The sequence below is a fragment of the Schistocerca serialis genome, chromosome 2 (genome assembly GCF_023864345.2).
Source record: "Schistocerca serialis cubense isolate TAMUIC-IGC-003099 chromosome 2, iqSchSeri2.2, whole genome shotgun sequence".
NCBI lineage: Eukaryota > Metazoa > Arthropoda > Insecta > Orthoptera > Acrididae > Schistocerca > Schistocerca serialis.
In genome coordinates this window covers 644804651-644823677 of record NC_064639.1, presented here as the reverse complement: position 1 = coordinate 644823677, position 19027 = coordinate 644804651, and the positions used below count along the sequence as shown (strand labels likewise).

At 44.4% G+C, this 19027-nt stretch overlaps 1 long non-coding RNA gene across 1 annotated transcript in view; it reads left to right on the top strand.

The window, feature by feature from the left end:
* LOC126457719 (uncharacterized) overlaps positions 1 to 19027 on the top strand; it is an 877017-nt gene that overhangs the window by 529565 nt on the left and 328425 nt on the right. Inside the window, exon 4 of the long non-coding RNA XR_007585514.1 lies at positions 7330 to 7398. This is a non-coding gene — a long non-coding RNA (uncharacterized LOC126457719). The remainder of the gene's footprint in view (positions 1 to 7329; positions 7399 to 19027) is intronic.

Sequence of the window (19027 nt, the reverse complement as noted above, 5' to 3'; positions counted from 1 at the left end):
ATTTATGATGGGCGGTCTGGGTGGCCAAATCATTAGCTCGAACTGTCCAGAATGTTCTGGAACCCAGCACCGAACATTTCTGGTCCGATGACATAGCGCATTGTCATCCTTAAGATTTCCATCGTTGTTTTGGAACATGAAGTCCATGAATCGCAGTAAATGGTCTCAAAGTAACCGAACATAAACATTTCCAGTCAATGATCGGTTGCGTTGGACCAGAGGACCCAGTCCATTCTATGTAAAAACAGCCTATATCATTATGGAGGCACCACCAGCTTGCACAGTGCCTTATTGACAATTTGGTTCTGTGGCATACTGGAGTCTGCGCCAGACTCGAACCGTACCATCCGCCTTAATCAATTGAAATCGGGATTCATATGACCGGACCTCTGTTTTCCAAGGGCGCAGCCGATTTGGTCACGAGCCCAAGAGAAGTGCCACTCAGGCGATTCCGTGCTGTTAGCAAAGGAACTCGCGTCGATCGCCAGCTGCCATAGTCCATTAACGCCAGATTTCGCCGCTCTGTGCAAACGAATACATTTTTCGTTCGTTCCACATTGATTTTTGCGATTATTTCACGCTGTGTTACTCACAAGGGAACCTCCCCCATCGCCCCCCCCCACCCCCCGCCCACAGATTTAGTTATAAGTTGGCACAGTGGATAGGCCTTGAAAAACTGAACACAGATCAATTGAGAAAACAGGAAGAAGTTGTATGGAACTGAGAAAAAATAAGCAAAATATACAAACTGAGTAGTTCATGCCAAGATAGGTAACATCAAGGACGCTGGAAATGGCAGGAGCTCCGTGGTCTCGTGGTAACGTGAGCAGCTGTGGAACGAAAGGTCCTTGGTCCAAATTTTCAATCGAGTGAACGTTTTAATTTTTTTTTCAGTTTATGTGACAAACTCTTATGTTTTCATCACTTTTTTGAGAGTAATTATCACATCCACAAGAAAACCTAAATCGGGCAAGGTAGAAGAGTCTTTTTACCCATTCGCCAAGTGTACAAGTTAGGTCGGTCGACAACATATTCCTGTCATGTGACGCACATGCCGTCACCAGCGTCGTATAGAATATATCAGATGTGTTTTCCTGTGGAGGAATCGGTTGACCTATGACCTTGCGATCAAATGTTTTCGGTTCCCATTGGAGAGGCACGTCCTTTCGTCTACTAATCGCACGGTTTTGCGATGCGGTCGCAAAACACAGACACTAAACTTATTACAGTGAAATGAGACGTCAATGAACGAACGGACAGATAATAACTATGCAAAAATAAAGAAAGTAAAATTTTCACTTGTGGGAAGACTTGAACCAAGGACTTTGACCTCCTCATCGGCAGCTGCTCACGCTACCACGAGACCACGGCGCTCCTGAACTCGTGTACTCGTTGATGTTGCATATGTGACCCATGGACTACTCAGTTTGTATATTTTGCTTATTTTTTCACAGTTCCACGCAACTTCTTCCTGTTTTCTCAATTGATCTGTGTTCGGTTTATCAAGGCCTATCCACTGTGCCAAGTTATAACTAAATCTGAGAGGGGTGCGATGGGGAGGTTCCCTTGTCAGAGAAAATGCTACGTAAATGCCGCTGTTCTCTGTCGTTAAGTGTAGACCGTCGGCCACTGCGTTGTCCTTGGTGAGAAATAATGCCTAAAATTTGGTTTTCTGGGAATTCTCTTAACACTGTACCTCAGAATATTGGATTCCCTAACGATTTCCTAAGTTAAATGTCCCATGCGTCTTGCTCCAACTACCGTTCCGCGTTCGAAGTCTGTTAATGACTTCGTGCTGTCATCTCTTCGGAAATCTTTTCACATGTGCCACCTGAGTACAAATGAAGATCCGCCAATGCACTGCCATTTTATACCTTGTGTACGTGATACTACTGTCATCTATATATGTGCATATTGCTATTTCATGACTTTCGGCAGCTCATTGTAATTGATGTAACTATCTCTATATGCCTATAGTGCAATAATTCGATGAAAAAAGGAGCTAATTAGATAAATGAACAGCAGCTTTCTAAATGTGAAAACCACTGGTAGTCATTAGTGACAGAAATTCGGCGTCGCAGGCGCGGAGAGACCAAACAGATAAACGTCGTTCAAACGTAATTTCTGATTCAAAACACGCTATTTTCACATGAACCTCTGCGTAGCTGCCGCTGACAGCAGTAGCCAAATATAAACATCCATTCAAACGTAAACACACGCAGAGTGAGTAAGTGAGTGGAGCAGCGATTACGCGCCACATCTATCACCAGCGCCTGTCAAAGCGCGCTGCCAGTTCGCGTAGCCGTATTCAGTTTTGCGCTGGCCGCCACTGACCGGTCTTTGCTCCTTAATGGTCCCTGCGCGCGCGCTAATTAGTTTCCGGATACGGGAGCGGGGCGGTAACGAGCCCGCTGGCAAAACAGGCCCCTGCCGCACCGCAGCGTGCGCAAGCGGCGGCGGTCGGCGTACGCCACACGGCCGCGGCGCGCGTGTTGACAAGTGGCCAGCGCTGGCTGCTGTGCTAAGAGCGGCCGGGGAGCGGAGAGGAGGCGTAATTGTCGCTGCTTTCCCACCGCGTTAGCTACAGGGGCTGGCCGCCGCTGCAAAAAGAGAGAGAAAGAAGTAGCGCTCCCCTCCAAAAAGCTAGTGGCGCTACACGCTCTCACGAGCCGGAATTTCATCAGCTCAAGATAAAGCCTGCATTAAACAACAGAGATAACTGCGAGTAATTATCGTTTGCGAGGAGAGTAGCCACCGCCGTGTAATGGCTTGCACTCTGCTGACGCGGCTGGCAGCGTGGGAGGGGGTCGAAACTTCGAAGCAGGAAACTGCTGGCAAAGAGTTGAACACACGCGCAGTATTAGTTCCACATGCTGCCGACAGTTTGTGAAATGGAAACGCAGAAAAAGTTGAAAGCAGTAGTTAGAATCATACTTCCCCCCTGCTGCTTTAATTTCAAACGGGGAGTACTTGCAAACACACCCACAATAACAAATGGGGTCCATATTATAGCATTTCCTTTCTAGCCTTGTGAGACGAGCTATGTCGCAGTACCCTCTCAGACGGAAAGAACTACGCACCACGAATCAATTATTCGAATCGAATGGAGATCGGTAGTTTATCGACAGAGTTGTTGGATGTTATACTGAGGGATATCGTGCCATATTCTGTCCAATTGGTGTGTTAGGACGTCAAAATCCGAAGGCCCTGCCCATAGTGCTCTGAACATCTCAGTTGGCCGGAGATCTCGGGAGCCTCCTGGCCAAGGTAGGGTTGGGAAAGCACGAAGAAAAGCAGTAGGTCCTGAAACGTAAGCTTACGATGGCTTGACATAAAGCGCGATGAAATGGGACGTAGAATATCGTCGACGTGCCGCTACGCTATAAGGTTGCCACGAATGATAACCAAACCGATCCTACGATGAACTGAAATCGCACCCCAGAACATAACTGCTCCATTATTTCTGGTTGTCGCGGGTATGGTGGGCGACATTCATGGTTTGTATCCCACCAAAGTCTGGGGCGTCTCTAATCGCGTCTACTCTTGTCATCAGAACTCCGTTCGAAGCGCTTCTTCTGCTTGTCTTCGTGCTTGCCAAACCTTGCTTTGACCAGCAAGGTCGCTGGATCCCTTCCCAGTTCAGAACGTTCGGAGCATTATGGACAGGGCCTTTGGGATTTTGTCGATCTAAAGCGCCAATTAAACAGAATTTGGCACGATATCCCTCAAGAAGATATCCAACAATTCTACGTCAGCGAATGCCAAGCCAAGTAATCGCTCTCATAAGAGATAGAGGTGGAGCACTGCGTTATTGACTCGCTCAATTCGTGAAGCACTTTCTCTTTAATAAATCACCCAGTTTCTTATGAAACTGTAACCATTTATTTGTCTGTACATGTTCATCACATATACCGATTTCCGCCTCATTCGGCTGATTCCTTCGTGGTACACCTTTTTTCTTTTGTCTTAGTCTATTATTATTTATACAGTCTGTTGCTTGGGACCGCCAACTCATGAACTTAGTTTCCTCTTACGTACACTGCTACTGACACTCTTCTGTGTGAGATGCATCTGTTGCACTCCAACGCAATAGTGTTCTCTTTATCGGCAGACTATTAGTGTAACTGGTGTGCGGAACGCTTCCCAGTTACTTCTGATGAAATTTAGAGAAGATTATTGGTTAGCTTGAACGCTCAGACAGATTGTGAAAACTTTCGTAGACTGTACGTGTAGACAATAGTAGCTTGCAGTACTGATAGGAGGCCCGCATCTCGTGGTCGTGCGGTAGCGTTCTCGCTTCCCACGCCCGGGTTCCCGGGTTCGATTCCCGGCGGGGTCAGGGACTTTCTCTGCCTCGTGATGGCTGGGTGTTGTGTGCTGTCCTTAGGTTAGTTAGGTTTAAGAAGTTCTAAGTTCTAGGGGACTGATGACCATAGATGTTAAGTCCCATAGTGCTCAGAGCCATTTGAACCAAGTACTGATAGGAGACAGCAATAAGGAAAGTTTTGTGGATCACTTTTACTACCCTTACTATGAAGAGGTGTGTCCTGCGCTTTCTTCCAAGGATGTGGCATGGGTTTTGTGGTCGAGGGATCGACGATAAATTTTAGTTGGAAGAGGCGCTAACTCACCCGCAGTTCAGTATAACATCTGAGACGGATTCCATCGAGCTCTGGATCTTTATTCACTTTTAACGATTTCAGCTTTTCTTAACACCACTGACACTAATACTTATTTCATTCATTTATTCAATGGAACGGGCCGGAGTGGCCTAGCGGTTCTAGGCGCAACAGTCTGGAAATGTGCGACCGCTAAGGTCGCAGGTTCGAATCCTGCCTCGGGCATAGATGTGTGTGATGTCCTTAGGCTAGTTATGTTTAAGTAGTTCTAAGTTCTAGGGGGCTGATGACCTCAGAAGTTAAGTCTTGTAGTGCTCAGAGCCGTTTGAACCTTTTTTTTTTTGTTTCGGAGAAGCAGGTGAAATTCACGAACGATGTGGGATGGAGACCGATCTTGCATAAAAACTGTTGCGTTCACTGCGTGTCTCTCCTGTAGTGCGGGTATGACTTGCTGGAGAAGCACATCGCAGTAATGCTGGCTAGTCACACTGCACGTCTTTGGTCCTTGAGCGCCAATCTGTTGAAAAAATAATGCGCCAGTGATGAACGTAGCTGTGAAGGCACAGCATACGGTGACACGTTCAGCTGACAGAGGAACTTGATGTGCACTGACTGGAGGTGAAGCTTCCCACACTCGGCAATTCTGTGAGTTCACCTCACTCGTCACAGAAGAATTAGCTTCGTCTATCCATAGGATGGTCAAGGGCCAGCCTTTCTCAACTTCAATCTTTGCGAGAAAGCGGAAAGTGAAATCAACACGTTGTTGTTTGTCCTGTGGTGCTAGCTCCTGTACGATATGGATCTTGTACGGATGCTATTTGAGAATGGTTCGAAGCACTTTCCGTACAGTGGACCACGGGATGTTCAACTGTCGTGACACAGCACGCACACTGCCTGACGATCGGGAATTGCGCGCAGCATTGTCTGCCACAGCAACAGGGATTTTATCAACCAGCTGTGGTGCAACCGGTCGTCGGCCTCTTCCCGGAGCGACACCCAGTTCTCCAGTTGATTCGAACGTCTTCGTCACGCTCCGTACATCAAGTGGAGAAAGCGAACCCTTTCGCAATCCTTTCAGCTGGCGATATTATCGAAGTGCAGCTGCAGCATTATTGTTGTTTTGATAATAGAGCTTCACCAATCATGCCCTACTCCTTTTGTCCAAGCTCATGTTGACACGTCAACAACTGCATAGAGAATGGTCAGGTGTGTGAGACTATGAATCACAAAGACTGATCACGGCACCTGGTGGTCACAGCTGGAACTGGACGGTGGCGCCGTGACGCATGGATATCATGCGCCCCATACTCTGAACATTACTGCTATCAAGTTTGGTAATCGTACGGTAGTTAGTTTCCGTGTTACAGGGTGTCAAATGGGGAAAGCTTAACTGTAAGCAGCCGGTATAATTCGAGGACAGCGTTGCACCACATCAGACTTTTTTAATGCGTGGAATGTCTAATTAACGTTGGAATATTTGACGAATAGAGATATGGAAATACGAGGCGCAGTGAGCGTAGCAATTTTTCGACAATATATTTCATGTGTATTACAGCAATTTAATTGTTTTGATTTGCAGCTTGGAGATGTCTGTGTGTTGGTCAATAGCTGTGAGCCTGAATGGTGAGAAATAGTCATTGCGGCATTTAACTTCATTTTGAAAATAGTTTCGTAAAAATAGTGCAGACATTTTTTCATTGGGAGCGGTACAGTCTCTTAGGGAAGTCGAATTTTAGGTTCACATAGGGAAGAAGTGATTTAAACACATAGTTAGTTGTACAGACAGGGCATAATTTGGACATTTCAAGTTAATAAGCCTTTGCGCATATTCTGATGATTTTAATACAAAGCCCGTGTTGCGGATGGTTGCGCCTGGATCGGGATTATATTATTCAAATGGTTCAAATGGCTCTGAGCACTATGGGACTTAACTTCTACGGTCATCAGTTCCCTAGAACTTAGAACTACTTAAGCCTAACTAACCTAAGGACATCACGCACATCCATGCCCGAGGCAGGATTCGAACCGGCGACCGTAGCGGTCGCGCGGTTCCAGACTGTAGCGCCTAGAACCGCTCGGCCACCCCGGCCGGCGATTATATTATTCCTTGAGCGCCCAAGGTATGGAGTGTGTGAACAGATACTGTAATAGGTAAAACGTTTTAAGTAATCCTGCAAACTGCAAAATTGGAACAACTCTACAACATTATCGGAAAGGATATAAGTACAGTAAAAGTCTTACTTACTTCAGTCATTTCATGTAGCGATGTAACGCATTAAATCAGTACTCACGGGAATGTGTGCTGTTACTGCTAAGGGTATCATATTCGTCATAGCGGCTAGTGACATCCATTCAACAATAGATTGAAAGGGCTTCGGTTCCACTCAAATTACTCAAATCTTCTTGTGATCGCTTTTCAGTATTCAAAGTCATTTACGCGTACGTCCTTAACCTCAGTCCAAGTGAAACGAGAGTCAGCTATCTTTGTATAACAACAGTAAATAGGCAAGGTAAAGTAAATAACGTAAAAATAAGAAATGCAAGTAGCATTTTATAGACATACTTCGTTTTTAAAAGAATTATTTGCTGAACTTGATTTGTAGCTGGCTCTGACTAATGAAAGGAACCGGCACGAGAAATCACATCAAGTAAATGCTTATAGTGGTGTATTTCTTTACGGGACGCTATATGCATAAACCCTATTTTCCAGGAGTGGAGCACCAATTCGATCTTCGCTTCAGCAACTGCGATCACCAGGGGTTGGCTCCCAGCATTTAAGGTAAGATAACTCAACATCCGTATGCTTTGTATCTCCACAACGTTCTAACATTCTTGCGAACGTACATTTTAAAAATATTATACCCCCTTGACACAACTTAAAATAGTTCAACACAGTTAAAACACTTAAACGATACACAGCAGATGTCAGAATAATTTTTACTTATCTCAATCATCTGTTTTATTATCCGATTGGAAGTTGCATAATTTTCTCCACTTTTTAATAACATCTCATGAGTACCCGCTAATTGAGAGATTTTTAATGCGTTCTGCGACCTGTGATGGAGACAACCACTACATAGACAAAAAAACCATCTGTCAAATGTCTCTAGCATGGACGTCACAAAGGAAAAATTCAAAAGATTGTTCAGCCAAACGAATGCGATTTTCTACTGACCTTTTGTTATAGTTTTAAATAGGAATCATTTTCTAAAAGTAGTAGTGGTTACATAAAAATTGATTTTTCCAGCGATAATATTACTTCAAACCCAGCAGAACAAATAACAAATATGTTTTTACCAACTTCGATGCTTCCTCGGCTTATATGTCATATCTTGACACCATTTATCCATCTGTAACGTACCTTTAAAGTACACTTCTCTTGCAACATTTCGCTTCGATCTACGGCTGAACTGGTTGTTGATTAAGGTTCAAATGGCTCTGAGCACTATGGGTTGGTTCGAATGGCTCTGAGCACTATGGGACTTAACTGCTGTGGTCGCGCGGTTCCAGACTGTAGCGCCTAGAACCGCTCGGCCACTCCGGCCGGCTGTTGATTAAGGCTCAAGTAAATTGTTATATACAAAAACTAGTCTTTATTAATGACATTATTGTTAGCTGACAGTTACATACATTGTTAAGGTCTTAAACAATTTCGTGTGAATTATGTTTCTAGTGAAGAAAATATCTTCTTTCTATGCACGTAAACAGATCTATTCCATGTCATCGTATGTAAAAACGTTTAGCAGGTGGTGCATCTGCGGTCCTCCTATGAAATACACTTGTTTTATTTACATTGTAATTAAACATATCCTTTATTCCGGTGCCATTCTGACTGAATTTCAGCTGAATTATTTAAAATAAATAATATGATTATTACTTTTTTAAGGGAAGCGAGAAAGTACAAATATTCTTGTGTCACGGTGTACACTACATCATGAAAAGAAAATGAGGTTTGGGTTACGTAGTAAGCTAAAAATATGCCGTGTTTTTCTCAGTTTTATCTCCTCTACGCACAAGCTGTGAAGGAAAGCAATGCTATTCATCAGCTATACGTTAGTGTGATTAAAATGTGACATAAAACTACTTAATTAGACTACAGTCCTACATGAATTTAGTTGCAATAGCGAACGGCTCATTTCCTAATATAATTTACTCAGTTTCACCCAACTTGCTTTTACTGCATTACTCAAGTTTTGTTTATGTTCCTCAAATATCCTCTTTTCAAGAGACTATTCATTCTGTTAATCTGAACTTACATGGCATTCTACATCTCTGACAGAATTACTATTAGTTTTCTTCTTGGTTTCTTTACTGTTCGATTAATGTATAGACTGAATAACTTCGTAGATTGTGTATAATCCTTCCTCACTGCCCTCCCGACTGATGCTACCCTTTCACATCCTTCGACTCTTACAACTGCTGTGTGATTTCTGTGCAAGATACAGTTAAACTTCCGTTGTGTATACTTTACGCCTCCCATCTTCAGAATTTCAACGAGTGTATTCTACACCCACAAGTACATCCACTCTCCACAAACCACTGTGAAATGGATCGCTGAGGTTACTTCCCATTGTACCAGTTATTAGGGTCTCATCCCGTTCCACTCACGCATGGAACTTGGGGGAGAATGTTTGTTTACATGACCTGGTGAGTGCTGTAATTAATGTAATCCTTGCGACCCCATGGTTGCCACTCAAGAAGATTGTAACGTATTTCTACAATCAATACTTAAAGCTGTTCCTGATACTTCATAGGTAGGAATTCACAGGATAGTTTGCTCCTATCTTCAAGCGTCTGATACTTTAGTTTCTTCAGCAACTCCGTGACACTCCCTCAAGGGGTAAAACAAATCTGCGACAGTTCGTATAGCTCTTCTTTAAATACGCCCAATATAGCCTGTTAGTCCTATTTAGTATGGGCTCCACAAACTTAAAGAGTAATTTAACTGTAGCGAAACTCGGAGTGAAATGGGATACTTAATGATTACCAATTTTTATAAAATAAAGAAACCCAAGAAAACACGTCTTAAAGGTATGAGTAATTACCATTTTGAATTACCTAAAGTACCTTACTTGAAAACTACTTAAAATTGCATTTTGCGTATTTTTCTTTTTTTATATTTTTCAGAAAAATGCTTGCATACTTCCCGTTCTCCTCATTCACGGGACAGAATGGGTCAAGGCAAATTTTCAACGTTTATTGCATAAACGTTGACATTATTAGAAACATCACCTCCAATGTATTAAGGGTGTTTAATGAACAACTTAAGACTAAGGAATATGGACTCTTGAAAAAATATCGTTAACAACAAGCAAAAATAGAGCCAGTTGTGTTTCAAAAGAACGGTATTACATGAATTCTTGCTGATTACATAATGTACAATACAGTGACATTAATATCATCTCCGCCTACAACGGCAGGTGACAACATTAGCAATTGAGGGGAGGGGGACACAACACTGCAGTCGGTGTCGTAATGCGAAAACACAGCGATTTATGTGAAGAATAAATTTGCGTAATTGTTGGCTTTCGGGCCGCAGTTGGAAGTATTCGCCTGGCGCCGTGATTGAAGTATACCATGCATAGGAAAACGGTGCTATTCAAACCCGGCGCAGAGGCAGCTGTGGTATACTGAGAGCCATAAATGTCTTGGGTGAACGTCGGCTGCTGAGACGTGTACGGGCAAATAGACGTGCAACTGTTGAGCAACTAATTGCCCAGATGAACCAAGGGGCTACCAACAGTGTCTCCTCAAGACCGTTAGTGAACGTCGCTGCGTAGGCGCCTGGTTCATGCACCCATGCTGGCTGCTGTTGATCGGCGATGAAGGCTAGAATTTACACGCCACTAGAGCAACTGGACGGCCGCCAAATGACAACAGGTGGTCTTTTGAGATGGCTAAAGTTTAATGCAGCATAGGATACATGGCCGTGTGCGTGTACAGCGTGAAGCGTCTGAAAGCAAATACCTTGTATGTGTTATGCTCTGGGGGATATTTTCGTGGCATTTCCTGAGAAATTTCGGCACTGTGAAAGGCACAGTGGATCAATACAGGTATACATCCGTTTACGGGAACTATGTCCATCGCCACATGCAGTTTGTTTTCCCTCCGCGAGATGGTATATACCACCAGGACAATGCCAGGTGCCACACAGCTCGCAGAGCTCTAGGACGAGTCTACTGTAGTCCCCCACCAACTAGCTTTCCGAATTTAAGCTCAATCGAGAATCTGTGGAACCACATCGATCGGTCTGTCTGCGACATGGATTCTCAACTGATAGACATAGCACAGCTGACAGTGGCACAGGAGTCGTCATAGCTCTACATCCCCGTCGGTACCTTTTACAATCTCATTGACTCATTTCATGCTTATCTTGCAGCTGTCCGTGCTCCAACAGGTAGTCATTGAGGCTTTTTACAGGTGGTCACGTTAATGAAATTGGACAGTGTATAATGTTGGAACACAGTAAATGTTCCAAAAATCTTTCCTCAAACCCTTGTGTATGACATGGGCCTATAATTCAGCTGATTAGGTCTGTCTGGTAGCGTGTATTAAGAATACAAGTATACAAAGGTGCAAGGAGATTCATAGCACTACTGCCATCTTCTGCTGGCTACGGCGACAGGCCTCTTGAGTACCACAACTATCCCCGCGCTTGGGTCCTCGGTCGCTTCTCAGGCTGTCAGCGCCCGCACTGTAGCACGCCCCAGTAGCGTGCCAGGCTGCACTTGCGCGCGGCCCGCAGGAATTTATTCGGCGCGCCTCGCCCTTCTCTCCCTCCCTCCTCCCTCAGCTCAGCTGGAATTATTTATAGAGCACCACCTTCGTGCTCAGGAATCTCAACTTGGCCCGCCGCATCCCGCACGATAAATTGCATTTCCGGAGGCCGTCATTTCGATTTCATGGCGCCCACGCCTCGAATTGCCTACCGGTCGGGCGATGAGGCCGGAGAATATTAAGAGCTAGTAGCACACTTATGTATATCGGTGATTCTGAAAGAAGATCCTCGTCATAGAGACACAGACCTTTGCCAGACGGCTTTTTGCGATTTGGGGATCAGGGGACGCTAACTATGCGCTTCATACACTTGTCGAACTACATGTTGTTGCATTTCCGCAGTCTATCGTCTCGTGATTTCCTCGTGAAGCTTGTCGCACTGATGATGGCATTTCAGCTGGAAACGGATTTTGTATTCAAGTTAGGTTAAATGTGAAATAAAATACACTGCCTGACAAAAAAAAAAAAAATTGAAGCACTGAAAAGGGGATTACGGAACGAGTTGAGAGGGTACGTGATGCTACTGCAGTGATTACAGACTCGAGCAAAATTTATAAAGAACTGGACAGTTTGAACCCAGTCTCTCTGGGCTAGATGGAGGGCAGGGTACCATAAAGCCGTTGTATCCTCTCCTGAGGCAAGAGGGACCACAATTGTTGCAACTGATCGTTGACGTCGTGAACACTGGCGCTGGGACGCAGTTCACGGCGAATGTGGTCCCACATGTGTTCTACCGGGGATGGATCGGGGGATCTTACAGGTCTTGGGAGGATATCAACATCATGCAGACAATTCGTAAAGACACGTGCCGGATTCTTATAATTAAAGTGAAGCTACTCAGAGAGTTTCAGAGATGGCTGTAGTTATCGTATAGAAGCGAAACTGGGTAGATATTCTAATGTGTTAATGCGGAACTGATTTACGCTGGAAATAAAATTTCTTCGAGTCTTGGCCACCAGCTGTAAGTCAGGCGCTGTGAATGCAAGTAAAACGTATGGAAATGTTTCCATATGTTATGGGTTACGGATGGAACGTGGGCAGAAAGATCAAACAAGTGAGAAAGGCTTTATGTTGATTTTATTATTAACCGCTCCTTACAGAGTTTCCTCAACATGAGCACCGACGATGTCGACGATATTCTGCACAGCGACATATTTGCACCTGGGGGCCAAAATTAGAACCAATTTCTTTTTCAGCATAAATCGATTCTTCATTAGCACATCTACCACGTTTCACTTCCGTACGATAACTATAGCCCACACTGGACCTTCGTGGGTAGCTGCATTTTAATCATAGCCACCAGGTCTGAACGAGCATTGTGTTCAAAAATGGCACCACGATACTGTAGCACGAGAGGACGCTGAATTTTCGTGACGTACCGTTGTGCTGTCATAGTTCCCCGAATCAATACCAGCTGTGGCCTGAAATCATACCCGATAGCTACCTTCACCATAACACCAAGAGTATCGATGCTGTACCTCTTCAGAACACTGGAAGAGTATGATCTCTCTTCAGATCGTCATACGCGCCGATATTGGACATCTGGGACAGTGCAGAACCGCGATTCATCACTGAACTCAATGTGACGCCATTCAACAGCAGTTCATACTTTCTGGCCAGACACCACTCCAAACCAGCTGTTCGTGGTATGGTGTTAACGACAGTCTGCTCGTGGAATGGTAATTCCCCAGTACTGCTGCTGCTAGTCTCCGATCTGTGGTACAAGAAGACACTGTATGTCGCAAAGAGTCCACTGCTTGACCTCGGATGGAAGGCGCAGCTGTGAAGGAGCTACGTTGGGCTGGTGATCAGACATTGTCGACTGGAACCTTGTCGAGGAGTGTGCATACCCTCACGTTTCCATGCAGTCCAACATCAGGGCGTTAACTCATCCAGTTACCCCACAAATCTGGATAAAGTATGATTTGACCAGCTGGCCAAATGGATACTCACAACGAGGCCTCCTTCAAACTCTGTCAGATGCTGATAACCCTATCTCACACAAGTATGCGGCGTCTCCGTGACTTTCACAGTGATCACTCAGCCCTCATGCTGTGCATGACCCTTATAAACCCTACCAGGCCTGCTAAAAACAACACTAACGCACACTGGTGCCAGTTCTTCCCGTCACGGAGAACTGGAGAACTGCAGTCTAGTTATTTACATCTCATCTACGTCTGAGTCTACATGTATACCCTGCAAAACCACCGTGAAGTTCATGGCAAGGGGTACACCTACATGTATCATTTGTTAGGGATTCTTCTCGTTCCATTCATGTAGAGAGTAGGGTAAGAATGATTCGCTGACAGCTTCTCTCTCTTAGTTCTGTCTCCATGAGTCCATTTTCTTCTGTAGTTCGGCTGCACTCTCTCAACAGTCACACAAACCAGAAACTACTAGCGATGCCCTTATCTGCATTCGTTCAATATCATAGAACCATAATCAGCCTGAATCTATAGATTTAAGCAAAACTGTATTACGCCTCCTAACACTATGTTCCTACTTAATGTAATATTCTTCTAATATTTGGACTGCGAGTGCTAGCGATGATGTTGTACCCTAATTGAGACGACAAAGCTCTTTGCTACGAAAAAAGAGCACCTATGGTTTTTGTACTTGTTGGAGATAGGGAATGCCGATTGGACATTGTTTTTTGGGGTCAGATAAGTTGGCATATAGACGTAATTTGAAGTGCAGGGGAGATACAACTTCTAACCGCAGTTATCAAGAATAAAAATATTAATTTATGAAAAAGAAGGTAAATATCGTCCACGAACTTTAATTCGATTATTTATCCCCGAAACTTCATAAAACAATTAGTGTGTTTAGCAATCCAGTGTAGACTGATTTCTTCGCAAATTAACAATACTGGGCGAACGGCGCAGTCAGCTTGTGTGTTGAAGACGCTCCCTAAGCGACCAGTTTGTTAGTGAGAAGATATCATTCTGTCACTGTTGTTCAACCTTCTCATTCTGAGAGTGTTTCCAGAAAATCGTACGGCGACTGTGAGTCTTCAGCTGTCCGAGACACGGAGTTTTCATCCCGAGTTGTAGCAGTTTTCTCCGACTCTGCCTGGCATTCTCTGGGAGCCGAAGAAATGGAAACCTTCGACCGCCAACTCATCCTCTACCTAACCCGTTCTCTGCTTACAGCAGCCACGGAAAAAACGTATTTTATCTATAGTTAAATTTTTCACAGAATTTTTACATTAGATAGGTAAACAATTTTTTTAAAATCTATGAATCTAGGCAAAAAATCGAAAGAGGCTTTAAAGGCAGTACCTGTCTTATCTGTGTCAAAGTCAAAGATCAAGTTAGTTAATTTTTCTTTGCGACGTAGCAGTTCATTAAACGAGTGACTTGTAAGCAATTTCCTTTGTAGACTGATTTTACTTCCCCAGTATTCCATCAATAAATCGAAGTCTATCACCTGTTTTACCCACGACTGAGTCTGAGTAATCATTCCATTTCATATCCCTAAGTGTATCGCCCAGGTATTTGTACAAGTTGGCGAATTCCAACAGCGACTCATTGATGTTATAGTCATTTTCGTATTTTGAAGCATACGATTTTACATTTCTGAATATTTAAATCAAGTTACCAATCTGTTCACCACTTTGAAATCTTATTAATACCTCAATGAACATTTATGCATCTTCTTTCAGACAGTACTTCAATATAGGTAACTACACCATCTGCGATAAGCCTGATGTTACTATCCACATTGTCCGTAAGCTCATTAATATACAACACAAACAAGGATCCACACACACTTCGCCGGCGCACCCCCGAGGTTACATCTACATCTGACGATGAGTCTCCGTCTGAGATTACATGCTGAGTCCTCCCTACCAAAAAGTGCGCAATTCAGCCACAAATTTCACTTGACACGCACATGATCATACTTTTGACGTTAAGCATAGGTGTGGTACTGAGACAAGTACTTTCTCGGAAATCCCGAGTTACTGCACCTTCCGGACAGCCTTCAACGAAAGCCCTCTGTATGTTATGTCAGAAAGGTGTGGGTTGGGCACCACATGGTGGATGTTTTCGGAATCCATGCTGGTTGTCATGGAGGAGGTCATTCTGTTCGAGATACTCATTATACGAAGGTTGGAACTTAAATAGTGGCAACTATTTATTCACAACCGATACAAAAGAGTTACATGTTTGCACCTGTTACTGTCTTTCAAAGTGGTCGCCAGCGTTGTGTAGAACTCGTTGCCAGCGATGTGGAAGGCGTAGTATACCGTTAACAGAGCCTGCTCTGTTGATGGTGCGAGTGGAACGGTCTACTGCCTGTCGAGTCTCTGGAACAGTTCTGAAGCGAATGCCACGAAGTGTTTCCCTCATCTTCGGACTTGAGTCCGGGGAGTATGGTGGATGGTACAGTACTTCCCAGTCTCATCGACCGAAGAGAGCAGCCACAGCTTGCACTGTATGAGCCCGCGCATTATCGTGCAAAATACTGGGTGGGTTGCGCAGAAAATGTCTTCGCTTCTTTCACAAAGTTAGTCGCAGGTGATGCTGACGCACTTTCGACTTTTGCGGCGACCCATAATAACGCCATTCGTTGGATTGGCGTTTCAGTTTTGGCTCGTGCGATATGGCCCATGTCTCATCCAGTGTTACGATACGGCATAAGAAAGCCTCTCCTTCGCGCACTTGGTGCTCCATTTTCGTCAAGTTATGGGGAACCCATCGTGATGCAATTATTCGCATGCCCAGGCGTTCCTTTAGGATGAGAAGCACAGTCGTATGCGCTAATCCGGTTTGGTGGGCGAGCTCATGAATCATATGGCGTCGATCACGGTCCACTAACGCAAGAAGAGCATGCACTTCTTCTCCACAGACGCTAGGACGACCTGCCCGACGCATATCTGCCAGTTTGCCGACCTTCGTTGATGGCTTTTACTCAACGTGCCACTGTTCCGTACGGCAATGCCGATTCCCCGCACTCCTCTTTGAAGACCATGATGACACTGTCATGCTCTACGACCTCTGGCACATTCAATCTTGATCCAACTCCGTTGTTGCTGTTTCGAAAACTTAATGACACCGTTACTTTAGACCGCTGGCTGTGTCCCCCCCCCCCCCCCCTCCCCGATTGCACGCACGCCGGAGACGTGGAACGGGCGAGTCAATTTGCTCGGTGATAAGGTGGGTATATCAAAAACGTGTGCTATCAGCAAAAATAGTAGATTTCATTGCATAGCGTCTCCACAGCAGTGTTGCCACTATTTAAGTTCCAACCTTCGTGTTTGAGCTCAGAAACTGTTATAAGATTCTACAACCAATCGATGTCAAGGACCTGAACGGTGGTTTTGTGGATCACTTTTACTACCCTTCCTATGAACAGGCGTGTCCCGCGATTTCTTCTAAGGACGTGGCATAGATTTTACGGTCGAGGGATCGACGATAAATTTCAGTTGGAAGAGGCGCTAACTCACCGGCAGTTCAGTATAAAATCGGAGACGGATTCCATCGAGCTCTGGAGGTTCATTAACTTTTAACGATTTCAGCTTTTGTTAACACCACTGACACTAATACCTATTTCATTCATTTTTTCAATGGTACGAGGATTAAATTGGGACATTTCTCCTGGGTTTTTTTTCTAAAGGGACATTTGAATACGGAATTAAGTATTTCAGCTTTTTTTTTTGTCCTCAGTTACGATCCCTGTCCCATTCGCTAGGGACAGGACAGTATGTCTGCTGCTACTAACAGCCGTTACATATGACAAGAATTTCTGTGGGTTTTGTGAAGGACCGTATTCAGCTACGGTAGTCACTGAATGCTTCACGCATTACTCTCTTAAAAGCCAAACGCATTTTACTCAGCATCGCTCTATATGTAGTCCTATGCTTTGTTTTACAGCTGGCATGCAGTAGTTTTCGTTTCTTTAAAAGTTTGTTGACAGTTACTGTGTAACACGGACGGTCCCTCCCATTACGAACTGTTCGACGAATACATATCTATACAGTACATGGTCAACCATTCTTTTAAACTTGAGGCAACTGCGCCGAAGGTATGTGCGTATGTGAGATCACAATGTCATTCGAACATTTCTGCTGGGTGTTTCACGTTTTTCTTCAGACAGTGCGGTAGTGGTGGGTTGTATGAAGACGCCGACCTTAACGTAACAAAACTGGCTGATGTAAAGGTAATTCCTGTAGTAACCGAAGGAATTGGGATAGGACTGTTATTGCTTTAAAAATAAATAAATGATCGAATGGATGACATAAGAAGCTGCATGGCAGTTTTCGCAGAAGTCGCAGTTGTCCACAGGAAAGTGGCAACACCAGAAGACAGTTGCAGGTTGTAGGAAGACCCGCTGAGGAAAAGTGATTGGTAAAGGATCTGGCAATTGATTCTGAACGCAAAAAAATACAACGCACTGCGCATAAATAGTCGACAGTGAGGTAAGAGTATTCTTAAACATAAGGCTACATAGACTGAAAAGGCGACATGAGCAACGAAGATGTTTGGTATCTCACCCCTGTTCCTCGATGGAAGTGGACTTTGATTCGGGTATACGAGAAGACTAGTATGAGTTCTGAGGGGAACTGCCCGAAGATCTGTAAGAGGCATTCATAATAAAACGAGTCGAAGACTGTAAAATGAAATGAAAATCATCGAGGGGATCTTAATGTTATTGCCTACGGGATGACGTGTGGTCCGTATAAGAACTCAGAGGTCCCACACTGACAGGTAGAGGGATACATATGCACACCCAAGTGACGACAGTCGTAGTGCTGAAAACAGAGAAATAGAGCAAAAACAGTCGAGAAGGGCAAAGGGATGTAGTGCATTTGTACGGAGAGCACAGACTGAACATTGCAATTCCGACGTTCAATCTGGGGCAGTGGCTGACACAGTGATTCGCCAGTCTTCAGTAGTGAGTGTATCCACTTGCTGGCAGTGGTATCGGTAATGTGGTGTTGCTTCTTAGATCGTGCGTCATCGGCCAGTTACATCACTCCTTCCCTGAATCGATTGTGCCACAACTTGATCCTTGCACAGGATGCGCAATGCTCTCTATATAATTATGCCATTCTTCGATGAATTTCCGTTCCATTTTGCTCTTCTTTTGAATCTCCATATTTCTGCTTTCTGCACTATTGACGGTAGTGGGCGGTCGGACAGTGCACGTGCTCGCACTCTTATCACGTTAGTGTGCGTCCATGCCCCTCGAGCCGCATTTTTGGGACGCCAGAGCTCGTGTAGAGATCCCACATTACTCACTATACTACGACATTATAATGCCCTCAGCTGTTTTAATTTTGCGTCCACCCTTTTTGGATGCCCCTTATAGAATAAGACGCTATATGATTCAGTCAAGACGAAATAGCTGCAGGAATGATGTGAAGAACTCGAGGAAGAAATGATCGTCGAGAGCACTGACTCATCATTCCGAGAAGTCAAAATAACCTTCGGTGACATTAAAAGCAAGGGTGGTAACATTAAGAGTACAATGGAGATTTCATTGTTAACCGTAGAGGAGAGTGCTGATAGGTGGAAAGAGAACGTTCAAGGACTCTACGAAGGGGACGACTTGTCTGATGATATCATAGAAGAAGAAATTGGAGTCGATATAGATGACATAGGGGATCCAGTGTCAGAATTTAAAAT